A 26,355-nucleotide genomic window follows, 5' to 3' on the forward strand; every position below is an offset into this window, starting at 1 on the left:
AACAAATGCACATTTTTCTTCTTATTATAGTCTACAAATAAGTCTACAAATGTTGATACAAACAACTCTAGGAAGGTCTCCTTATTGTCCCCCTCTACAGATGAGGAAATTAATATTCAAGATTAGTAGTTTCTCCAAATATCTAACAAATCACAGCACCAAGACAAAAATCAAATTCTTCCTATTTTTAAGATGGTACATTTATGCCCTTTTGCCCATTATATGTTAAATACTGAGAAGATATGAAAGAAACTTGATATTGCCACTGCTTTTAAAACAGAAAGTGTTTAAAACTAAAGTTTAAAAAGTTTAAAACTAAAGTGAGAAAACAGGAAGTCAGCAACTTAAGCCACTATCCCTAAAGAGAACATTAGTCTAACTTAAGTTTTTAGCCTATTTATATCCAAAAAATGCAAACAGCAGAAATAAAAATTCTACTACTGATGGCTGGAAACTAACCCCCATAACAATTTGTACACAAAGTCATATAATGATTGGAGAAAAAGACAGAAAGAGAGAGACATGAAACATGTTGTAGAAATAGAACAGGGCAGGAAGAGTTTGGGTATCTATCCCTTCAGTCTATCCATGTGTTTTCTTTAATACGGGACTATTCCCCAGAGGCTCATGTGTCTATCTGGCCATGATGCTCAGTTACACTAGCCCTCAGCATAGACTACTCCTAGAGCATAGCTTGTGATGAGTTTCTGTCATAGTTAGAGAAAGAATTAAAACCTTAAGCCTACCTTCTGATTGTAAAATTAAAATTAATATCTAATAACTCCAAGTATTATACTTTATAAGATTTATTAATAATCACTTGAACTAGAAGAAATAAAAGAACAAAAGTATGAAAGCCTAAGAAAATAACAGGAGTAAAATTCTCTTGCCTGGCACTCACCCAACCCCCTCAAACCATGTTCCTGCAAAAAGAGAGGGCAGAGCTACACTCAAACTTATATCCTCTCTATGTTAGCACATAATGTGAGAAGGAATATGGAAACTTGGGATTTAGAGTCCTGGGGAGCAAAATTCTGATTATACATGATATAACTCAATCAGTTCTTGATGCTTCATTTAGATGCCTAGTAGTCAGGTATAAACATCAGAAATCTTGAACCCTGCCCCTAAAGATAATACAATGTATTTTGTGACATCAGATATAAACTAAGGAAAAGCAAATAAGATATTTTAAAAGAGCAGAAGATAATAAAAGATGCCCCCAAGAAAGGGAATTCAAAATTCTCCAATCGATTGTAAATTGTAATAACTGTTAACAGCATTAAATTCTACCTAGAGTAGTCACTGAGGGCTTAATGGAGCTGATGAGACTTAAGTTAGCTTAGAAATAGGGATAGGATTTGTGGGGGAAATTGGCCAGATTTACACTGATCCTTTTGGAGGCTATTCTCATTTTTATCAGTTTTGTTTTGTTCTGTTTTGTTCACTCTCCTTTTAAAATTAAAATTGGTTTGACTAAATATAAAAGCTTAAAAAATATAAGATCGTGATCACTGATTTTAAAATATTATAGCTGAAGTCAAAATGACTTTTAGGAACTTTATTTACAAAGAGGTAGAAAGAGTGAAAGTGGAAAAATGTAGATAGAGACAGATTCTAAAAAGCCTACCAGCCCTTCTCAGGTGAAGCCAGGCTCAGCAGGGGCAGAGGCTTCTCCAAGTTCCTTGTCTCCACATAGATTTCCCAATAATCCTTAGCATGATGTCCGGGTAGTGTTTTCAGCCAGAGTTCCACCAATGTAGCCTTCTCCAAAGCCAAGGCAGGGATCTCAGTCACTCACCCAGCAAGCTGATGCAGGATCCAGGGAAAAAGTCTCCTTCAAGCCAGGAAAGGAATCTCCAGAACCGATCTCTCCAAATGCCAGGAAGAGAATGAATGCTAGATCATGCTGGTCTCTTCTTTTATACTTCTTTTTCCATGACACTTCCTGTCACTTCCTGTCACTCTCCCTTCTTCACAAAAACCAATGGCAGTCTTTCAATTTGCCTATCGCTGCCCAAGGTAGGGAGGGAGGGAGGGAGGAGGGCACAGTGGTCTTTGGAGGTATGAGCTTACTCTAGTAAGTCACTCATGAATTCTCATACTTAATGGTAAGTAGAGGTACTTTAAATTCTTGATTGGATTAGCTAAAAATAGGCAAGGGAGAGTTAATCCTATCTTCAAACTCCAAAAGTGTTAAATTCACTCATAGGAAAGGGAAGATGGATTTTACTCCCTAACATTTTAATTAGTTTTCAATTAAAGTCCAATTTTTGTTTTACTGCATATCCTATAGAACTGATCCAGTCACTCAACAACTCTTGCTTCAAAAAACATTTTTTTAAATAGTAAGTAGAACATTTGAAAAACTTGTATCTTGTCCATTTTGAAATAGTGAAATACAGTAAACATGCCAACCAGAAAATTAAGGGGGTTTTAATTTCCTTTTTTTTCCTAAAGACTTCCCAGAGCTTCAGTATTCAAATGATTCTGATACAATTGAAGAAACACTCATATCCAAAATCAAATTGCTGCTCTGAGACCATAGGAACATCTACCAGATGCAAGGTGAGTATTCTTGGGACTAAGAAAGTCTCTTACAGCTTCAGCATGTATTTTCTTCAAGACAATCCAGAGAACTGGTATTTGCCACTCAATTATTTTACAGTTGCTTAGTTTGTAAGATTGTGACATATGCTTTAAGGATAAATTTACCCAAAGTAAAATAGAATGAAGAGTATACAAGAGAAACACCTCTCAGTTTAAGGCTCAGTTTTATACCACTCAGCACTCAGATGGTCTAAAATTCATATCTTTGAAGAAGAAACACACATCATTAATAATCAACCTGCTGTGCCAAAAACATTTTAAAGACTAATTTTTAGCACTGGAAATGCCAGAACCCAGCCAGGTGTGAGAGCTGAGCCTAGTCACCATATCTTTGAAGAGCAGAAGTGACAGCAGCTAGAGCTGCTGGGGTCCATCAAAATACCATTGCCCCTACAGAGACACTATCAGTATCAGTTGCCTCTGGGTGCTCCCATTTTAGCATCCTACATCCTATATTGCAGTCTGCTCTGCTCTTGCTTCTTTCATGATGGCTTAAAAGGGACTTTAAGGATTATTTAGCCCAAACTGCTCAAAACTTAGAAAATCATAAGATTGCAGACTTAGAAACAGAAAAAGCCTTAAACATCATTTGGTACATGCCCCTTATTTCATATAGGAAGATACTGAAGACTAGAGATAACAGAATGATAGGATCATAAAATTTAAATTGTAAAGCGACTCAGAAATTATTTCATCTAATACCTCCATTTTATAGATGAGGAAGAGAGACTCATGTAAATTAAGGGAACCATTCTGAGTCACAAAGCTAGTATCAGAGGCAGGATTTGAACCCAGCTTTTCTAGTCTCTAAATCTAGCACTCTATCCATTAAGACACACTTCCTCTCAAGAGCCTTGCCAAAAATAATACAATCATTAAATTTTAGACACTGGGATATAAACCATAACAGTTTATGTCTAAGTTCAATTTTTTTCCACATTTCACTACTACTTACCAATTGAGTAGCTTCTCCCCTCCAACTTGGGCCCTTGGCTTCATCAACTTAACACTTCTTTTCTTTCTTATAGGTAGAGTCCCAGACCCTGAAGAAAGAACCAATGGATAAATTAACACACTGAGATTTTTTTGTGTCATAAGAAACAATAAGCATAAGGAATTTTTTAAAAACAAGAATCCTTTTATAACCTCACATATAGTGAAGTACAAAGAGTGCCAAAATGTAAATGAAAATATTGCAGAGTAGTCAAACTCTAATTAATTGCAATTACCATTGTTCCAGGTTAATTAACAATGAAACATAAACATGCCTCCTTCATCTCAGAAGCTGGAATAGGGGGCTATAAACGTGAAATGTTTCAAAAATTGCCAAATATTATCACTTATGTCAGTTGGTTTTGCTTAAGTGTTTTTCCTTGTTAGGATGAGGACCACAAGGGGAAAGGTCTGGTAAATAAAATAAAAACAATAAAATTTTATAAGAGGAAAAAAGTTACTTTTGACTCACAAATTTTTATTTTTCTGCCAAAGAACATTATGAAGCTTAAAGGACTTAATTTACCTCTGAGGTTTAATTTGCCTGCTTCTGCTGCTACATAGACCTAAACTCCTACATTAGTCCTAATTATTTCCTCAAACCTCAAACTCCCTTCTTATATGACAGTAAAGATCATGTCCAAATTTATTATTTACAATGTAATTCTGAAAAGAGAGTCATATATCAGTGGTTACCATTTATCTTGATTGTGAATGGATGAAAATTTTGACAATCTACTTAAACATTCTCTTCAGTGAAAGTCTAAACAATACACCTGCTGATGAACAGATTAAAAAAAAAAAAAAAAGAAAAATCTTATTCTGTTCCTTTTCCAGATTCTCCCCAGACTTAGTGAGAGGAAAGAATTATTTTGGCGGTGTTAATTGCCTGTTCAGCTTGGGAGCATAGAAATCATTATTCATATTAATTTTTTTAAAGGATAGATGGAAGGAAGTAAAAGAAGAAATAGGGAAGAAAGGAAGGAAGGAAGGAAGGAATATCCTACCAACAAATGAAAGTCACACAAACTGACCAGGATGAATTTAGAGAAACACCACATTAATTGGTCTCACCATATTTTAACTATGGCTTCAAAGTCTTGCTGAATTCAAGGATGAGTAGAGAGTAAAAAAGAAGAAAAGTTCTATTTTTCAATGGTTAATGGCCTTCTATTACTAAATGAGTTGTAGTAGCAGACACAATTACAATGGTGGTACATCAAACTCAAACTCAAACTTCATTATAAATCTAACTTTCTGTATACTTTTTTCCTGACTTTTCTCAAAGTTAATAACTTAAAGAATATAAACAATTTAAAGTTGTCTGCTGCAAAAAAAAAAGGCACATTTTCCTTGAACTTTGTTTAGAGTATACTTTGACAAAAAAGAGGAGAAATAATAACAATTAGCTTAATTCTTCTCTTTCTATGTAAGGCAAAATTAATAATATACTCTTCCTTGTGGAATATTGTACATACCATTAGTTGTAGTTGATGTCAGTTACATTTATAGTTTTTGTAATTATTTAAAATATTTCTTATGAGGCAAGAAGTAAATGGAGAACCCTGTAAGAGAAGTTTTAAAGGCTAACCTGAGTTTATGTTTTATTCTAGAGACCATAAAGAGCCACTAGAATCCTTTGAATAGGGGAGTGATTTTTAATGGAAAATTCCTTTGGCAGCAGTTTGTACAATGACCTGGAATAAGGAGAGACTTAAAGCAGGGAGATCAGTTAGGACAATATTGCAGAGGAATGGAGGAAGGTTAAGATGAGATTAAAAAAAAATTAGTCAGGGGGGCCAAGACACAAGTTTAGGTAAAATGAAAGGAAGTTATTATCAGATAGAGAAATGTCAGCATTTTTAAGTAAGGAAATGGAACTTTTGGGGGCAATCGAGAGTGTTTGACCACCTCTATATGTAGCAGAGGTACAGTAAAAGAGTAGATCACAGAATTTAAAAACACTAAGGAATTCTGAGTTAGGGAGTTTGAAAGACCATCTCTATAGATATTAAAGTTCTTGCATAGATACGAGTTGAGGAGAAGTTGGTGAGTCAGCTACTAAACTTAAGAAAGAAGAGAGAACAAGCTGTGGGGATTAGTATAATACAGTCACCATAATAATTTGGACAGTGAATGGAAAAAGTGGATGAAAGAAATTATAAGCCCTAGAGCTTATAGGGGAATGATAATAATGGGTATGAAAGAATGCTGCTCTGTTGCCTACCTTTTCGTTTTACTTCTATTTTCTCTGCCAAGATGAAAGTGCTCTTTAGTTTGTTTCATTTCCAATTTGACTAGCATTTATTGTTACTATTTATTATAGACAGAACATTCATTATTTATTTATTGTTATTCTTACAATCTCAGTTGTTTTTTTTGTTGTTAAAGTTTTAATAGAATGGTAGATCAATAGAATTGATATAGATAGTTAACCTAGATTTTAAAAATTACTTCAGCAAAAATTTTTGTAAAAATAATGGAGTGATCTGGGAATAAATCATAATGGATGGAGTTAGAAGGATTTAAACTGGTAAATTCCTAGAGGCAAAGAAGAGTCAACTCTTGGTCAACTCAGAAGGCTTAAGTGTTCCCAGGCATCTGTTTTTAGGCCAATTTACACTATTTAACATTTTTTAACAATTATTTAAGTGAAATCATATATGACATACTCATGAAATATTCAGATAAGTAAATCTAGGATAGCTAATCTTTTGAATGATAAATCAATATCCAAAAAGGCAATGAAAGGCTAAACCTTGGAATCTAATCTAATACAATGAAGTCTAATAGGTATAAATTTAAATCTGTACAAGTGTGTTTAAAAAATCACCTTTCATAAATATAAGGTGAGGGGAAATGGTTAAATTGAAGTTTGAAGACTATCTGGTGGTTTTAGTGGGCAACAAGTTCATTGTGAGTCAATGGTGAAATAAGGAGGCCACAAAAAGTAATACTATGGAATGTTCATTTAAAGGAACTTAATGGCCAAGACTAGAGAGGTGCTAGCCTCTCTTACTTCTGCTGTTTCAGATTACCACTGGAATCTTGTGTTCAGTTTTTAGTACCACATTAAGAAAATTTCATAGTAAAGATTATCCATAGAAGCACAACCAGGATAGTGGATATTCTTAAGATCATGCCATAAAAGATCACAGGATTAGGTGAAAGAACAAGAAGTACTTAATCCTGAAATTCAAGAACTTAGTGTAAAAATGATAGGCATGTTTGAGTATCTGAAGGACTTTTTTTTTAAACCCTTAACTTCTGTGTATTGGCTCCTAGGTGGAAGAGTGGTAAGGGTGGGCAATGGGGGTCAAGTGACTTGCCCAGGGCCACACAGCTGGGAAGTGTCTGAGGCCAGACGTGAAGCTAGGACCTCCTATCTCTAGGTCTGACTCTCAATCCACTGAGCTACCCAGTTGCCCCCTCTGAAGGACTTTCTTGAAAAATATAGATTAGATTTTTAATGTTTGGCCCCAAAGAGTATAAGTCAGAGATATAAGTGCAAGTTGCAAAAATACAAATTTTGACTTGATGAAAAGAAAGAATTCTTTTTTTTTTTAGAATTTTTATAATTTTGGTAAATTTAGAAAATTTTAGAAAATTTAGAATTTTTTTAGAAAATCACTTTCCATGGTTACATGATTCATGTTCTTGCTCTCTCTTCCCCAACCCCCAAACCCCAGAGCCGGCGTGCATTTCCACTGCTTTCTTCATGTGTGATCGGTCAAGACCTATTTCCATATTATTGATAATTGTTCTAGGGTGGTCATTAAGAGTCTACATCCCAAATCATGTCCACATCAACCCATGTGTTCAAGCAGTTGTTTTTCTTCTGTGTTTCCACTCCTGTAGTTTTTCCTCTGAATATGGGTAGCGTTCTTTTCCATAAATCCCTCAGAACTGTCCTGGGTCATTGCATTGCTGCTAGGACAGAAGTCTATTACATTTGATTTTACCACAAGTGTATCAGTCTCTGTGTATAATGTTCTCCTAGTTTTGCTCCTTTCACTCTGCATCAATTCCTGCAGGTCTTTCCAGTTCACATGGAATTCCTCCAGTTTATTATTCCTTTGAGCACAATAGTATTCCGTCATCAGAATATACCACAATTTGTTCAGCCATTCCCCAAATTGACGGACATACCCTCGTTTTTGTACATGTCTTTTTCCCTATGATCTCTTTGGGGTACAAACCCAGCAATGAATGGTATGGCTGGATCAAAGGGCAGGCAATCTTTTAGTGCTCTTTGGGCATAGTTCCAAATTGGCATCCAGAATGGTTGGATCAATTCACAACTCCACCAGCAGTGCATTAATGTCCTAATTTTGCCACGTCCCCTTCAACATTCATTACTCTCCCCTGCTGTCATTTTAGCCAGTCTACTGGGTGTGAGGTGGTACTTCAGAGTTGTTTTGATTTGCATTTCTCTAATTATTAGAGATTTAGAACACTTTCTCATGTGCTTATTCATAGTTTTGATTTCTTTATCTGAAAATTGCCTGTTCATGTCCCTTGCCCATTTATTGACTGGAGAATGGCTTGATTTTTTGTACAATTGATTTAGATCCTTGTATATTTCAGTAATTAGAAAAAAGTACAAAATGTAAAATAAATAATTTTGATTACATTAAATTAAAAAGGTTTTGTACAAACAAAAACAATACAACTAAAATCAGAAGGGAAACGAGCTGGAAAAAAAATCTTTATAACAAAAAACTCTGAAAAAGGTCTAAAAAAGAATTATTAACAAAATTATCAAAAAAAAAAAATGAACTCCCATGGTAGGTAGTTGATTTCATATTACTGGAAGTCTTTAAATAAATACTTTTTGATCATTTATTAGACAAGCCCTAGGTGGAATTCTTCCATTTGTACCAATTGAACTAGATGGCTTTAAGTTCCCTTCCTATTCTGAAACACTGTGATTCTCTGAGAAGATAATTAAGGCATAGATTTGAACATATATACTTAGGGGGTAGGAGTTAATTAGCAATCTAGCAAAGAAAAGACTAAGGTGGGTGAAATAAAATACTTCCATCCTTCAGCAGCACCAGAATGAAGAGACATCTTTGTCACAGAGTAGCATCATATATAATAGCCTGAGGCTATTGTCTCCTGGCATTCCTAGCATCAATTGCCAAAGCCAGTATAATGTGGCCACAGAAGGGCCTGACATTTGAAGGCCAAGGACAGTTTTTTTTAAACCACAGAGGGAAGGCCGGTCATTCTCTTGGCTTTTTTATCTGCCACCAGGCTGGCGTTCTGCTCTCTTATCTTGGGTCTTGATTTTTGGTGACCTGTGCTGAGGCAGAGGATAGCCTTAACCAGCCAAAGGGAGGATCAATTATCAGTTATAGTATAATCAGTTATAGTAAGGCTATAATCCTTCAGTCTCCTCTCTCTCTCTCTCTCTCTCTCTCTCTCTCTCTCTCTCTCTCTCTCTCTCTATCTCCTAATAAATGCTTATAAATTGGGTGATTAAGCCTTCAGATCAATCTTATTTGTTACAATGGATAGAACATTGGTCAATAAAGAACATTATCAAAGAAGCCAAAGAAGACTGACTATAGAAAGAGGAGTTTATTGACAATGTGTAAAGATATAGAGAGGTTAAGGAAGATAAAGACTGAAAAAAGGATATGGCTGCTAAGAGACCATTAGTACTTTTTGAGAGAGAAGTTTGATTAGACTGCCATAGGCTGCCAAGGGATATTCAATTAAGTGGCCCAGAGAAAATGGAGTTGGGTAGTTTTAGACTACACTTTCAGTTTAGCAATGAAGACAGCAAGGTAAAAGGAAGGATTTTTAAGGATGGAGAAAACAATATATTTGTAGGAATTATAAAAACACTACAATATGTGTATATATGTATATATATGTACACATATGTACATATGTATAGAGAGAGGAAGGAAGAAAGGAGGGAGGAAGGGAAGGAAGGGGGGAGGAAGGTAGGGGGGAAGGAGGGAAAAGAAAAAGATATTTTTAGAATTTTTGCAAGAAAAATCCTCCAAGACAAAAGTAAGAGTTAATCTTGGCAAAGAAAAAGACAAATGGGAATCTGTGAGGCTGGAGTAAATATGAAGTAAATGGGTAAATGCATAGAAAGATTTGGATATATAGGAAAAATGAGAGAGCTTATAATGTGTAGCCTTGATTTTCTCAGCAAAGTACGAGATAAGATCATCTACTAAGTCAGGGAGGATTACAGATGACATTGGAAGTCTTAAAACAATAGAAAAGTTTTGAAATAGATGCTGTCACAACTGAGATAGTTAATCAGAAATTAATTAAAGGTTTGAAATGTTTCAGTGTTATGATTAAAATTCTCTGGAGACTGTATATTAATTAATAATTATTTATTAGTAAAAGTTAGAGAGAAAATCACAGAATAACCTGACTGCTACTAGTTAATTTCAATTTGCCAAAAAGTTGCTTTGCTCTCAAATCTCTAGTCCTGAAAAAGCCTGAGGGCCTCCTCCATCCCCTCTCTTGTAAGACCAGTGACATCACTCCTTCTATGTTTCTCTCTGATGGACATTTTTTATCTCAATCTGGGTCAGAGCCCAGTCTTTTGGATGCCAGGAATAATGTAGGTCTTGGAGCCAGGCTCCTATTAAAGATAGAGAGCTATGAGACCTCTGGCATCCTTCCATAGTAAGTGTGCATGCCCCATCAAAAGATGAGGCTGATACTGAACAAAATAAGTTTTCCATTGGAATAAGGGAAGACAATTTATATTAAATTCTGTAGTATACAGAATTGGGGGATATAGTTTTTTCTAGCTTTGGCTGAGTTCCAAAATGAGTTGGGCTTTTGGAATCTTGAGGAGAGAGGCAATTGACTGGATCTTCCCTGAAGGGAGGAAGTCAATGAGCAAGCTCTTAGATTATCTAACTTCAATATTGAAATTTAGCCTAGCATTGATATATTTACTTAAGAAATTATTATTTTAGATAGATCCTTTATATCTTCCTTTCCTAATACCACCCTGCCTTCCCTCCCTTACCTTAGTGGCTGTGGAGTTTATAAGGAGAGAAATTAGAGAGGAGCTAAATCTGTGAAGAGTTATCTAATTGACAGCATTATTTATAATTTAATCAAATCATCATTTATTCCCTTTAGATAGCATTTTGTAAAACTGAGTAAGGCAGGTCCTTACTCAGATTCCATCTTTACTTCCCTTCCCCCACCTGAGGTTCCTGAGATAACTGATAGGGCTTTCCTTTAACCCACCTTCTGAACAAACATTCTTCAAACAATTAAACCCTTTGTGTTTCAATAGCTCTATTTAGTGTAATTTGTCTGTTAGTTATCAAGAGGGGAGAAGAGGGAAAGAGACAACATACTCTGGGCTCAGAGGGTAGCTGGGGCATCCATCTTGAAGGAAGGTGTTACTTCAAAATAGGTCCCTTCCTGTGAAATTAACTAAAGCCTGTTTGTTAATTTCAGTCTAGTCTATTTCCCTCAGCTTGTGTTTGAGTCTAAGTTCCAGTCTGTAAGCCTGCTGTGTTAGCCTGTTTAGTTTAACTTCTTTCTCCCAAGAAGATCTCTGTTTCCCTTCTGTGTTACACTCCTGACTTCAGTCCTATTATGCCTTGTATCTCCTTTAATCCCAGCCTACCTGAAGCCTAATTTATCCACTTACCAAGTCTCCAACATCCTCCTTTCAATTCCCTTATCCCAAACACCTTTCCTCAAATTACCATCATAACAATTCACACAGTAGGAAGGGCCAACTTGAAGTTAGATAACATGAATTCATAGTGTACTTAGTCACCATTGTTTTTGTGACTTTCTCAAGGCCATCTGTGCTTAGGCCAACTTATACATTTCCCGTGTGTAAGCAGAACACTTGAGGTGGTGAAGCCCAGAGCAGATCTGCCCATCCCAAGTACACTTGGCAGGGGCTGGGGAGCAGCATAAAACAGCAAGAAGACTGGTAGCACTGGGTGCTGAATACAGCTAGACAAAATAACAGCAAACTTCCCAGAGCAAGCCAGCAGGGCCACCTCCTCAACTAACACACAGTGAGAAACAATGGCAGCCAGTCTCACTCCAAGTACCAGAGAAGATCACTTTGCAAGTTTGGAACAGCGTACCCTTGTAATGCAAGGATGCAACAGAGGCTTTTGCTCTTGCAGTAGTCAACTGTAAACTGCCCTGGCAGTTAAGCCTTGGAATCTTCAGAGAAAATCAGTTAGAACCTGAGGCTTGAAGAGAGCGGAAGGTCCAACTGAGGCTCTGCTTTTGGCTTTCGGCTTTGCTGTGGCCTGTGCTTTTTTGTCTCTGGCAATTTGAACCTAGCTGATTTCTTTGGACCTTTCCCTGACCTTTTCCATATTATACCCTATTATCTTACCTGATTTTCCCTTTGGACTCTGGGAGGAAGGGTGTTTTTGGTTTTGGTGATTAGACTTTGTGGGTTTAGTTTTCTGTAGGCAAGTAGGACATCATTGAATCAACCTATCCCTTATTTTATTGATCTAATATATACTTTACTTTAAGGCAGACAAATCTTCTGACTGGGAGAGCAGGCTCTCTCTCAGATTAACCCTCTCCTGACCCTTCCCCAGTTTCAGTTTCTCCCTTGCAGCTATTACAAAACCCTAAACCCCTCTCTCCTTTCTGATCAACCCTAATATCAATAAAACTTCCTTTGTTACCTACTCAAACCCTCTGGTGAATCATTGTGTCAAAAATTTAAGCAAGGGTTGAAGAGGGAAGAAATTATTTTCTCTTTATTTCTTGAGGGAACTGCAGGCATCCATCTTGGCAGGAAGTCCTTACCCGAGACTTCCTTCTGCCATCAGTTTGACTGTCAGAGAGGAGCCCTTCAACTCCTTTCTCAAGGGACTTGAGAAACTAACAAGAGAAGCCCTCAAGGCAGATTTAAACATTTCTGACTGGCCCAACTCCTTTGTGTCCATAGGGATACCTTTCCTGCCTTACAAGGTTCAGCCTATTTCCCCAGTGTCCTCTGCCTCTAGCCTTCAGTGTCTATCCTGTTTTAAGCTGCCTCTCCTGAACACCCCACCTATTCCCTCACCACCCAATATACCACCTAATTCATTCCTTCCCTACATTCAGCCATCCCTTTCATTCCTCCTCCTAACACTTACCTCACCCCTTATCCCTCCCTTTAACCAAAGACTAAAGATTTACTCACTTCTTGATAACACCCTCTATCTCAGGAATAGAGAAAAATCTCAAGAGATAGATAAGGTAATGGAAAAATAAAACAATTCGAAAAATGAGAAAAAGACCAAAAACAAATAAAAAAAAAAAAAACACCTGACCTTAGAAAGTCACTTTAGTAATAGGGAAGACAAAAATATGAACTTAGAGGAAGACAACAAAATCAAAAAGGAAACATGACACCACAAAGGGAAGGGAGAAAATATATCAGACTCCCAAAGAACCATTGAAAGAACTTGAAAAGATAAAAAACTAATTAATAAGATAACTGACAGAAAAACTCAGTAACTTGGGGGGGAGGGAGAGTTGGAGATTCACTAAAGAAATCAACTCCCCCAAAAATAAGAATAGGCCAAAAGGAAAGTAAAGCACAAAAATATCTTCTAAAAAAATCTCCTAAAGTAATAGAATCAAATGGAAATAGAAGCAAAATTTTTTTTAAAAATCAAAGAAAATAACTCTTTAAACAGTAGGATTGGACAAAAAGAAAAGGAAACACAAAAAAGGAAGGAAGAGGAAGAAAATCACTTCCTAAAAATTAGAATCGAACAAATCAAAGCTAATAAAACCATAAGACATCAGGAAACACAAGACAAATTTTTTTAATGAAAAAATAGGAAAAAAATCTAAAATAACATCACTGAAATAATGACCAATATGGAAAACAGATCCAGGAGAGCTAATCTAAGAATTATCAGATAACATGAAAGTCAGGATCAAAAAAGGAGCCTGGACACCATATTACAAGAAACCAACAGGGAAAATTGCTCCAATATCCTCAAACAAGAGAGAAAAATAGAAATGACTCCTGAAACAATCCCTAAAATATAGTACTCCAGGACTACTGCAGCCAAATTCCAAAACTCCCAGGCTAAGGAAAAAGTACCACAAACTGCCAGAAGGAAATGACAAATATTAAGGAGTCACTGTTAGGATTAAACAGGTTAAGTTTCTCCATTAAAGGACCAGAAGACATGAAATATGATATTCCAAAAGGCAGAGGATCTAGGACTACAACCTAGAATTATATACCCAGGAAAACTGAGCATAATCATAAAGGGCAAAAACTTCATGTCTAATGAAATAGAAGAATTTCAGATTTTCTTGACTGAAAAATCAAAGCTGAAACATAAATATGTAAAGTGAAAACTTAAGGCTGTTGATAAGGTTGAACTGAGTACATTCATACCTAGAAAGGGGATAACTGAAGTAATTAAAATATCTCTGGTATTTGAGAAAGGTAAGGTAGTTAAAAGTATATAAGATACCTAAGATACTTAAGAACTTTATCACTATTAGAGAATTGAAAAGGAATTTAAATAGAAAGAAGAAAAGAATCTGAATAATGATATATACTTTTTTTAAAAAGGAGATGGTTAAGAAGAACACATGGGAGAAGAGAAAAAACATAGAAGGGGCAAATTATCTCTCATTAAGGGTCATAAGTAGCAAATACAGTGGAGAAGATTTGGAGATGGCTATGATTGAACCTTGCTCTTATTGGAACTATCTGTAAGTAGGAATAAAACCCAGACTAAGTGAACTACAGAAACCAACCTTACTCTATAGGGAAGTAAGAGAGTAGGGAGAATAAAAAAGGGGGATGGTGGACAAAAAAGGAGGATGAATTAGGGGAAACAGTCATTGAAAACAAAATATCTGTAAACATGGAAAGTCTAAAAGGAAAGTGAGAGAAGAAGTATGAGGGTGGAATATGATTGAGGGGAATACAGAGTTAATAATAACTGTGAATGTGATAAACTCACCCATAAAAAGGAAAAGGATAGCAAAGAGGATTAAAAAGGAACCACACAATATGCTGTCTACAAGAAACACATTTAACACAAGAGTAAAAGCTAGAGTCTAAAGCAAAATCTACTATCCCTTAGCTAATCAAAAACAAAAACAAAAAAACTTAGGAGTAGTAATCATTGCCTCAGATAAAAATTAAAAATTGATCTAATCAAAAGAAGGTAATTATATCATGATGAAAGGCACAATAGAAAGTAAAACAACATCCATAATAAACATATATGTATCAAAAGGCATAGCATCCAGATTCCTAAAGGAAAAGTTATAGTAAAATGTTACTAGTAGAGGACCTCAACCTTCCCCTCTCAGAAGTAAATAAATCCAACCAAAAAAATAAACAAGAAAGAAGTTAAAGAGGTAAATGGAACTTTAGCAAAACCGGATATGATAGAAAATCTAGAGAAATCTGATTGGGAATAGAAAGGAATATACCTTTTTCTTAGCAATATGTGGCACCTCCATAAAAGCTGATGACATAATAGGGCATAAAAACCTCACATACAGTGTAGAAAAGCAGAAATATCAAATGCATACTTTTTCATACCATAACACATTAAAAATTATACTCAAGAAAGGGCAGCAGAAAAAAAGACTAAAAATCAATTGGAAACTAAATGATCTTATCCTAAAGAATAAATGGGTTAAGAAACAATCAACAATTTAATAAAAGAAAATTACTATGAGGAGATAACATATCAAAATTTATGGAATGTTGCCAAAGTGGTACTTGGAGAAAAATTTATATATCTAAATGCTTATATCAATAAAACAGAGAAAGAGTAGGTGAATGAACTGGGCATACAACTAATAAAACTAACAAAAGGGGGCAGATGGGTAGCTCAGGGGATTGAAAGCCAGGCCTAGAGACAGGAGGTCCTAGGTTCAAATCTGGCCTCAGACACTTCCTAGCTGTGTGACCCTGGGCAAGTCACTTGACCCCCATTGCCTAGCCTTACTGCTCTTCTGCCTTGGAGCCAATACACAAATTAAAAATCCCCAATTAAACAACAAATTTGAAATCTTGAAAATCAAGGTAGAGATTAATGAAATTGAAATTAAGAAAATCATTGAACTATTAGATAAGACAAGAGTTGGTTTAAAAAAAAAGATTAACCATTGGTTAACTTGATTTTTAAAAAAGAAAGAAGAAAACCAAATTACCAGTATCAAAAATAAAAAAAGGAGAACTCATTTCCAGTGAATAATAAATTAAAGCAGTCATTGGTATTTTGCCCAACTATATGCCAATAAATTTGTCAGTCTAAGTGAAAATACATGAATACTTATAAAAATATGAACTACCTAGATTAACAAAAAACAGAATGTTTAAACAACTTCATCACAGAAAAGGAAACTGAACTCCCTAAGAAAAAGTCCCTATGACCAGATTTATTCACAAGTGAATTCTACCAACCATTCAAAGAACAACTGACTTCAATACTACATAAATTATTTAGAAAAATTGTGGAAGGGAGAATTCTGTCAAACTCTTTTTTATAACACAAATATCATATATCATGATCAGTAAGGTTTTATACCAGGAAAACAAAGTTCATCTAGAACAATGATTCCCAAAGTGAGTGCCACAGCAATCTAGGAGGGTGGTGATGGCCACAGGTGCATTTGGGAGCAGTGAATAACTGTAAGGGGGTGGTGATAGTATGTGACAGGGGACGCTAAGTAATATTTTTTCTAGAAAGGGGGCGGTAGGCCAAAAAAGTTTGGGAACCACTGATCTAGAAGAACAAAAGAGCAAGAATATGAAGGAAATGAATGAAAAAAAATATGAAGGAAGTAGGCCTGATGATATCAGGTATCAGACTATACTACAAAGCAGTAATCATCAAAACAAAATCTGGTACTGGTACTGGCTAGGAAATAAGACTGGTGGATCAATGGAATAGATTACCTAATCAACACAATGGAATAGATTATCTAATCAACAACAATCTAATCTAATGTTCACTTAATGTTTGATAAACCCAAAGATCCAAGTTTTGGGGGAAAGCACTCACTATCTGACAAAAACTGTTGGGAAAACTGGAAAGAAGTATGGCAGAGTTTAGGCATGGAGCAACATTTCACACCAAATACCAGGATAAAGTCAAATTGAATACCTGATCTAGAAATAAAGGGTGACACTATAAAATTAGAGGAATATGAAAAAGTTTACGTGTCAGAATTATGAATAAGGTGAGAATTTATTATGAAATGAGATATATAGAGAACTATGAAAAATAAAAGATAATTTTGATTACACTAAATTAAAAAGATTTTGTGCAAATAAAACCAATGCAACTAAGATTTGAAGGGAAACAACAAATTATGGGGGAAATTTTGTAGCAAGTGTCTGAAAAAAAGCCTCATTTCTCAAATATAGAGAACTGAATCAAATTTATGAGAATACAAAACATTCCCTAATTGAGAAATGGTCAAAAGATATGAATAGGCACCAGTCTCAGAGTAACAAATTAAAACTATCCATAGTCATATGAAAAATTACACCAAATCACTATTGATTAGAGAAATGCAAATTAAAACAACCTTGAGATACCACCTCACACCTATCAGATTGGTTAACATGCCCCAAAATGATAATGATAAACATTGAAGGAAACTCCTTTCTTTCCTATAACACTGCCATCATTCTGATACAGGCTCTTATCACCCCACACTTGGGCTACTGTGATAGTCTATTGGTTGAACTCCCTACCACAAATCTCTCCTCATTCCAGCCCCTCCTCCACTCAGCTGTCAAATTAACCTTTCTAAAATTCATATCTCAACCAGTCAAACTTCCATTAATTAAACTCCAGTGGGCCATTGGATGAAACAATAGAACTAACTTCAGAAGACAGCCAGGTACCTCTGAGAAGGAGAGCTTATTAGCAAGAGTGTGGAAATAAAGAGGGCATAGTAGAAAAAGAATGCAAAAAAGGATAAGGTGGCTCTGAAACCTGAGTGGGATAGGTAGCTCTAAGAGAAAATCCATGGATTTTCAAGTGTTTTTAAGTTCACTGATGCCGACTCTGAAATATATGGATTAAGAATCAGGAGGCAACAATGTACTAGCCACAGGAATGAGAAATAACCAACATCAATAAATTTGTGGATTAAATCATCCTCAAGGTTCTATAATAATTAGAAGGCTTTTTATGAAGGTACTTCTACTGATTGTCTCCTAAACAATTGCAAAACCCTAAATAACTAATCTCTCAACCAATCTTATTAATTTATTTTATAACAATAGTAATGACAAAAAGAAGGTTAGGTGGTGAAGAAGACCTCTAAATCTAGGTAAGGCATGGCTTATATAGACATTTCATTTCTGCCTACTCTTAGTCTTGTGATAATTAGATTAAATCTACACTGCCCATCTTTAGATTTAATCACCAAAGGTGAGAGCACCTCCAATTCGCAATCCACCTGTGCTAGTGTGGGTGATGAATCAGTCAACTGACTGCCCCCTAAGCAGTCCTACGAGAAGCCTCTATTGTGATTGGACATGCAAAGTAGAAGGGAGGCACAGGAAGTGACACATAAGTGACCCCTTTAAAAGGAGAAGGTCTTCCACTGGAGTGGGGCTGCTGGTGAAGATGGTTGCTGATGAAGGAGCTCTTCTGGTCCATGGAGGAGTGCTGGCTGGAACGCTAAAACCCTGGTGAGTTTAAATACTGAATGAATCTTCCTGAACTTCTCTTAAGGAACTTCTTTTAATAGATTCTGTGAATGAAGCTTTGCTTTATTCACCTCCCAGTCTCTGGGCCTCTGGCCCTCTGACTCTCAGCTGAGGGTTTGTTAGATGTACCTGGATTAATTAGAGGATCTTAGTAATTTACCTACTGCGTTAGATTCTTATTTCCTTATTTCCTCATTCTCTTCTCAATTGTAAATAAACTTCCATAAAGTCAATTTTGACTTGAGGTTATTCCTAAATTGGGGAGATTTCCCCTGGCAACCACCTTTTAATATATTGAACCCCAAACCCCTTTTTCCCCCTTACAGTCTCCCACCTCTAAAATGAAGGGAGTAGGCTGCTTTATTTCATCTTTTTTCTGGGACCAAATTTCATTACTTAACAAATATTTGTTAAATAAATGTCTGAATCTTTCATGACATTATTATGCTACCTAGCCCATGTGAATATGTATATATGGAATATATACATATATGCACAAATATGTACATATATGTATATAATATATGTGTGTGCATATGTACATATGCACATGTATTAGCTCTGAAAGAAATGTTGAGTCAATTTCAATGTTTGGAATTCTTCCTAATTGTCCCTCCAAAATCCTGATTTTCTTAATGCATTGTGTTCTAGACAACTCTTTCTTTCACTTTTCTCTTCCTCTCAAAACTTGATCTCAGATAGCTCTCAGGTTTGAACAAACTAGTTCAAACTATGATGAGACTGATTGACGGAAGCTTAATCATATTTTAAAGGATGAGAATGTGTTCACCTAAAATGATAAGTTTCTAATGGAATTTCAAGGGCAGTATCCCCTAGTGCTCAGCACAGGATGAAGCAGTGTCTGGAATCCATTATGGTATTTCTAGTTGATGACATTTGGGGTTACAGTAGCTTTCCAGAATATGCCAAATCATGCCATGAGTGAAAAAAAATGAGATCTGAATATAGTGATGAACGGCATTTTGTCCCATCTGTATCAGTTATTCATGTACTTTCTTTTATTTTCCCCCTCTTGGAAAAGGGTCTGTCATACCTTTCTTTATATCCTCAATGACTAAAATAATACACATAAAATGTTGCTTTTAAAAGACTTACTTGATGGATTGAATGTAACACAGTTCATATTCTATTGATTAGATATAGTTGTACTTTAATTCTGTGGCCGAAAGATAAGCAAATTACTTGATCTTATACACAAATATGAGCATTTTGAAAGATGGCATCTTTTCTTCAAGTAGACCAGAGGCATGATTATTTTTAAAATTAATTTTTTTAAAAGAATTGGCCAGATGGCTATGGTTATCAAGTGGAACTTATGTCACGAGGTTCCTTTTAATAGAAACTGCAAGAATCCAGTAGCTCAAAAGTTTAACTTCAGGTTTAAATAGTCTGCCCTTTCTTGAGGTGAGGGGAGTCAGGGGGAGGTCCTGGGAGGTAGGAAAAGGAAGGAATAACTTGACCCCTTATTTGATTATGTAAGACTGAAGAAGCATAGCTCTCAGCATGAGCAGATGTCAGTACTATGCCTCAGTGCATGGGCTATATTTGCTTCCCTTGGCCTGAGCTAAAAAGTTCTCTACTATCTTGCTCCCAGTCACTAAATGGTTTGTTTTTGTCCTGACCTGCATCTATGATTTTGTGAGGAAAAGCTTCTCATTCCCTCCATGCTGAATGAACTCTGATTGAACCTCACAGATGTTCAAGCTTTTCATTTTCTCCTCCAGCAAGGCGTCATGGAGATTTTTGTGAGCAGAGTAATTACTATTACTCTGTTTGGTCTATTTATTTAGATTTCTTAGATGTTGAGGGTAGAGCTATATGAGCAATCTAAACAACAGCTTTTCAATAGTAGACTTATGAGGCTAGAATTTCAGCTTAAATCTCTTCTCTGGAATCTGAATTGGAACATCTTTATTTTGCTCACCCTCCCCATTTGTTTGTTTTACTCTCTAAAACTCTCATTTATATAATGTTCAGAAATGTTGATGCTAGGATTTGACTTTCCTTGCCTTTGATTTGCTTAATTCAGAGTTTAGGTATGGGTCTTAATGGCAGCTTTTTAAAAATTTCAGGTGATCAGTGGATTGCAGATTTGAAGGTCACGGTTTCCCATTCAATTTAATAAACATTAAATGCTAAAGAAAACAGACAAAACAAAACAGTTTAGGTCCTCTAAGAAATTGAAATCTAATTGAGGAGAAGGAGGAGGATTCAATGTATACATATTGTTCAGTCCTTTCAGGACTATAGACTCTGAGACCAGCTTTGGAGTTTTCAGGGCAAATATACAGGAACGGTTTATCATTTTTTCTCTAGCTCATTTTGCAGATGAGGAAACTGAAGCAAACAGGGATGAGTGACTTTGCCCAAGCTAAGTGTCTGGCATCAAAAAAATTTTTTTAAACCCTTGTACTTCGGTGTATTGTCTCATAGGTGGAAGATTGGTAAGGGTGGGCAATGGGGGTCAAGTGACTTGCCCAGGGTCACACAGCTGGGAAGTGGCTGAGGCCGGGTTTGAACCTAGGACCTCCTGTCTCTAGGCCTGACTCTCACTCCACTGAGCTACTCAGCTGCCCCTTGGCATCAAATTTGAACTCAGGAAGATGAGTCTTCCTGACTTCAGACCCAGAATTCTATATACCATGCTACCTAGCTGTCCCTATTGTGTAGATAAATAAATAAAAGCATTTGTCAAAAAATACAACATAAGATTGAAATCCAGAATACAAATATAAGTGCAAATAATAAGAGAATGTTAAAGCGCTGCAGAGTAATAGAAGAGAACATGAAAGACCAGGTGTAGGAAATCATCCTAGTTGAGTTAAGTGACTTGCCCAGATGTGTCTCTGTGAACCTGGACAAGTCACTTAAACCTATTTGCCTCAGATTCCTCATCTATAAAACTATCTGGAGAAGGAAATTGCAAACCATCTCAATATCTCTCCCAAGAAAACCTCAAATGGTGTCATGAAGAGTCAGATATGGCTCAACAACAACAGGAATTTCAAGAGACAGAAAGGAATGGAGCTCCTTTCAAAATATGAGAGAGATCACATGAGTAAAAGTTTGGAAGTAAAATATTAAATGTCAGTTTCAGAGAATAACTAGTCAACAAGTCTTAAAAGCAGAATTAATTAATGGGAATAAGAGAAGTTATAGAAGACATATAGCTCTCCCATTACAGACACAGGAGTATCAGGTTGGGAATCCAAAAATCAGAATCAGGTTAAGAATCCCAGGAAAAATTTCTTATAGGAGCCCATCAGACTACCAAAAAAAAAAAAAATCAGTCCATAAGCCTGACATTATGTGTTTGTGCAATCAGTAAGTGTTTGTGCATAATAATCAGTAACAATTTCTGAGATTCCTACTATGTCTCAGCAAGTTACTAGGGTAGGAAATGAGGATACACAAAGATACCATAGACCTTCCTTTGATGCTTTAACATTATGCTATTTTCAATCTAGTTATAATCTATCACTAAATTGTAATATGTAAATTGGCACTGACTATGTAACTAATTTGGGGTTTATTCAGTTACTTATCTACCTAGCCTTGTGAAGGCAGTCACTCAAAAAGGTGGAAGAACAGTCTAATAACCCTACTGACCAAATGTGTATGAACACATAAGAACAGATGATTGTTAAGATGTTGTTTAGAGATTAGTCTTCTAAATAGATGGAGGAAAAGGATCTACTGAAAAACAGTCTAAGTTGTTATGTACAAATTGCCAAGTAAATGACTTGTTCAATGTCATATAGTGAACAGTAATAGAACTAATAATTGTATTTTTCACATCAATATCACTAAGTTATTTTAAAAAGAATCTCATCTCTAATACTTGCTATATGTCCTTGGGCAAATTAATTAACTTTTCTGTGCCTCAATTTCTGCATCTGTAAAGTGGGGGATGATAAAACTTGCATTCACAACTTCACAGGTCTATTTTTTTTTAATTTTTTTTTTTTAATTTTTTAAACCCTTGTACTTCGGTGTATTGTCTCATAGGTGGAAGATTGGTAAGGGCGGGCAATGGGGGTCAAGTGACTTGCCCAGGGTCACACAACTGGGAAGTGGCTGAGGCCGGGTTTGAACCTAGGACCTCCTGTCTCTAGGCCTGACTCTCACTCCACTGAGCTACCCAGCTGCCCCTTCACAGGTCTATTTTATGAAGAAAGTGTTATCTAAATAATAATAATAATAGATGTGAGCTTTTATTATAAATATATTTCTAAACTTAGTTTTATTAGCACCTTCTGGATCTTTCAACAAGTTCATATGATACTAAGGGGGAAAAAAATCCTTTCATTTCCTGAAATAGGACAAAAGCCAGAGGACATTGTGGTGAAATGAAATATATTGCTGGTTGTTTAAAACTATCCCTACAGTAATGACAAGCTGACATGAGCTTTTGATTTCTACTAGGGAAGAAGCAAGCAAGCATCTATTGTCATGTGAAAGCCATAACCAAAAACTGAGGTGGGGGAGAAACATGACACAGGTAGAGCTGGATCTAAATAGAATATATTACAGTTTTCTATGAAATGTCCACTGCACTTTGAAGAATGATTTTTCACATGTCTTCAAAGGGTTTAGCCTCCTATGAAAAGGTAGTCTGTTTATCAGAGGCCTTTCTCTCCAGTTCTTGGTGACTCCGTGCTATTTTTACTTGATTTTTCTAGTATTCAGGCCCATAGTCCTTCTCTCCCTTCTCCATCTCTAGTCTCTCTGATGCTTAATTGACTGAACGTTATCATTACTTCTCAGTTCAATAGCAAACTCTAATTCTCAAGACTTCATTTTAGAAGTGGGTGCTATTCAGTCTCTATCTTATCTTTTGGTTGCTTGGGTCTGGATAAGGGGGCTCTTCCACTCTAATTGCAAGTTATAGATACCCTTTCATCTGTCTGTGATGCCAATGGCTCCTTTATTACAATAATAGTTTTGAATGAAAAAAAAACAGGATTACACTATGTAAATAAAATATATGATTAATGTCGAGATTAGTGAAAATAAAAGAGTAATTTTTTTCCCATGTAAATTTTAAAATCTCTTTAAAACCTATCCGCAGATTCCCTGAGGAGTTGAGAGGTGTCAGGGACCTCAGAGAAAGACCTCTGGCCTAGAGGAAATTAACCTTCGGATAAGATTAGGCCCAGGTAACACAACGTGCTCCTATTTACTTCTGATTTTGCTAACTAGTGTAACAAAAACACTATTTAGACTTACACTGCTCAAAATATAGTCAAACTTTATTAATCACCGCATAGGAACAATTCCCTCTAAAAGAGAGAGAGAGGAGAGAGAGAGAGAGAGAAAGAGAGAGAGGGAGAGAGAGAGAGAGAGAGACCTCCAGCACGCAGACGTTTTAGAGCTTCCGGTAGACTTGCAAACAATACCTTCTAAAAACACCGCCCCGCCACCACCGCCACCGCCACCGCCACCGCCGCCGTCGCCGCCGCCGCAGCAGCAGCCCCGATGTTTTAGAGGCGGCTCCTTTCTTACCCGACTGGATGAGACTCCCTCCTCTGCCCAGCCGCAGGCAGCCCGGGTCTCCCTCAGCGTGGGGTCTTCCGGTCTGTCTCCAAATCTCCTTCAGCCAATCAGCGCCGCCTTCGAGCCGCGGGCTTAGTTTGAGTCGCCTGAGCAGAAGGAGGGGGGAGGGGAAGCGCAGGAGCCTGCCTTGCATAGGAAGAGGCTGTTGAGGGCTGGCATCTCAAATCTGTGACTGCTCTTGGAGCTCAAGTCGTTTATCACCTAATTTGGTGATCAGTTTACTTCAAAATTACTGATGAAATTTTTTATATTTTATTATTGGTTTTCCGTCATATGGAATTCCCTTAATTTTCAGTTGTTTTTCCTTTAAGAATACACAAAATGTACACACAAGACACACAGGTGTTTTTTGTTGCTGAAAAACATGCCAACTCAGACAGCTAAATCACAAAATGGAGATTTAAAATAAAACGGAATAGGTTAGGCTAAATTGAAAAACTATCTTATGAAGGTAATAAAACTTATTCTTGCTGTATTATCAATTATACTAAATTGACAATTTTTAAAAAATAATAGAACCGATAGAATGATAACACTTCAATATCGCATTCTATCAATTCTATTAATATAATGAAATGTAATGTATATATTGATATAATAATATGTTAATTCGATATGAAATTATAGTTAAGGTAATAGAATTTATTATTCACATTATTATTCACATCACATTATTAGGTATACTAATTTGACAAATGTATTGTTACTATCTTACTGAGATAGGTTACACAGTGAAAAGAGCACTGAGCCTGGAGTCTGGGAAGACTCATCTTGCTGAGTTCAAATCCAGCCTCAGATACTTACTAGCCCTGTGTACCTGGACAAGTCACTTAACCTTTTGCCTCAGGTTTCTCATCTGTAAAATTAGTTGAAGAAGGAAATGGCAAACCACTCCCATATCTTTGCCAAGAAAACCCCAAATGGGATCACAGAGTCAGACACAGTGAAAAATAGTACCTTATTGAGAAATTAAAACTTATTCTTAACCCATTCTATACATTTTTTAACATGTAGTGTTTATTTTGGCCCCATATTTCATTCAGCTCAAGGGAAGGAGAAAGTACAGGTATTTAAAATCTACTACCTGAGTATTTCGAAAGACCAATGATTTCATTAAGTTGTTTTTGTTGCTGTTCAATCCTTGAACTTTTTAAAATAAAACTTTTTTTTCAATTTCTTTTTCCTTTCTTCTGATCACCTTGTTTTATGAAACCCTTAATTTACCCTGTCCCAAGGGAATTTGCCTTTAAGAATACCCCAGACTGAACCCTGTTCCAAACTGAACAATAGGCCATCAAGCCCCCTTGAGCACCCCAGCTTATCCAGAGACATTTTTCCAAGAATCCCAGCTAAGTGACTTTGTGTGGTGTTGTGTGTGTGTGATTCTGTATGATGGCCATAAGAGCATTGCCCCCTTTGTCCTGATTAAAGATGTGTTCTTTTGTAACTGCTTTGGCAGATCTGTGTTTTTTTCAGGTTGACACTTCCCTAACTATAAAAATTAGCTTTAGGGGGCATCTGGGAAGCTCAGTGGATTGAGAGCCAGGCCTAGAGAGAGGAAGACCTGGTTCAAATCTGGCCTCAGACACTTCCTAGCTTTGTGATTCTGGGCAAGTCACTTAACTCCCATTGCCTAGCCCTTACCACTCTTCTGCTTTAGAACCAATACATAGTATTGATTCAAAGAGGGAAGGAAAAGATTTTTTTTTATTAGCTTTTTCAGTGCAAAGAAATACAAATAATATGATAACATTCTGGGCCTATAGGAGAGGGATAATAAAATATAGATATTTCCCCCCAGTTGGTAGGAGGCATATGATGGGAGTTGGAAAAGCAAATATAAAGGATTTGAAGGTTTTTCCCAGCCTAAAAATATTCTAAAGGAAGGGCTAACTATTGAAAATGGGATGGGCTCACAGCCAACATCCTGAGGTTTCTGATTCCACTTAGGTAAGAATGAAAGCAAGGATTTTGGTGAGTGTGTGAAAACCTAGAAAGGGGGGTTGTTTATTGCACCTTGTGCTATAAGATTAACTAACAAAAGAACTGGAAGTAAATTAACTATTCCAGAGGTATGCTAACCCTAGTAATTTCATCATAAGGATAACACTTCCCCAAGAAGAAAGCAGTTTTCATTTTTTTTAACTTAAATTTATTCATGTATTTGTTACATTACAATATTCAGCTAAGTCTCTCCCTTTCTCTCTTCCAATAGAGATGACATCATTTGACTATACATAATATGAAATTGGGTCTTACTTCTATTTTATCAGTTCTTTCTCAGGAGGTATACATACACAACTCATTTTTCAAACAATATTTCTGTTGCCGTATATAATGTTCTCTTGGGACTGCTCATTTCATTCTTCATAATTTCAAGGAGATCTTTCTGTGTTTTCTCAAAATAAACCTGACCATTATTTCTTACAGTGCGGTATTCTTTTGGAAAAACAAAAAAGTTTCCATCTTTTTAGACAGAA

The 26,355-nt window shown here is 36.2% G+C and overlaps 1 long non-coding RNA gene across 1 annotated transcript in view; it reads right to left on the reverse strand.

Annotated features, from left to right (window-relative positions):
• Positions 1–23,887, reverse strand: part of LOC123239720 — a 110,077-nt gene extending 86,190 nt beyond the window's left edge. The window contains exons 1-2 of the long non-coding RNA XR_006505736.1: positions 23,825–23,887; positions 3,566–3,653 (exon numbers count right to left, since the gene is read on the reverse strand). This is a non-coding gene — a long non-coding RNA (uncharacterized LOC123239720). The remainder of the gene's footprint in view (positions 1–3,565; positions 3,654–23,824) is intronic.
• Between the last annotated feature and the right edge of the window lie 2,468 nt (positions 23,888–26,355).

Source organism: Gracilinanus agilis, chromosome 3 (assembly GCF_016433145.1).
Source record: "Gracilinanus agilis isolate LMUSP501 chromosome 3, AgileGrace, whole genome shotgun sequence".
Lineage (NCBI taxonomy): Eukaryota > Metazoa > Chordata > Mammalia > Didelphimorphia > Didelphidae > Gracilinanus > Gracilinanus agilis.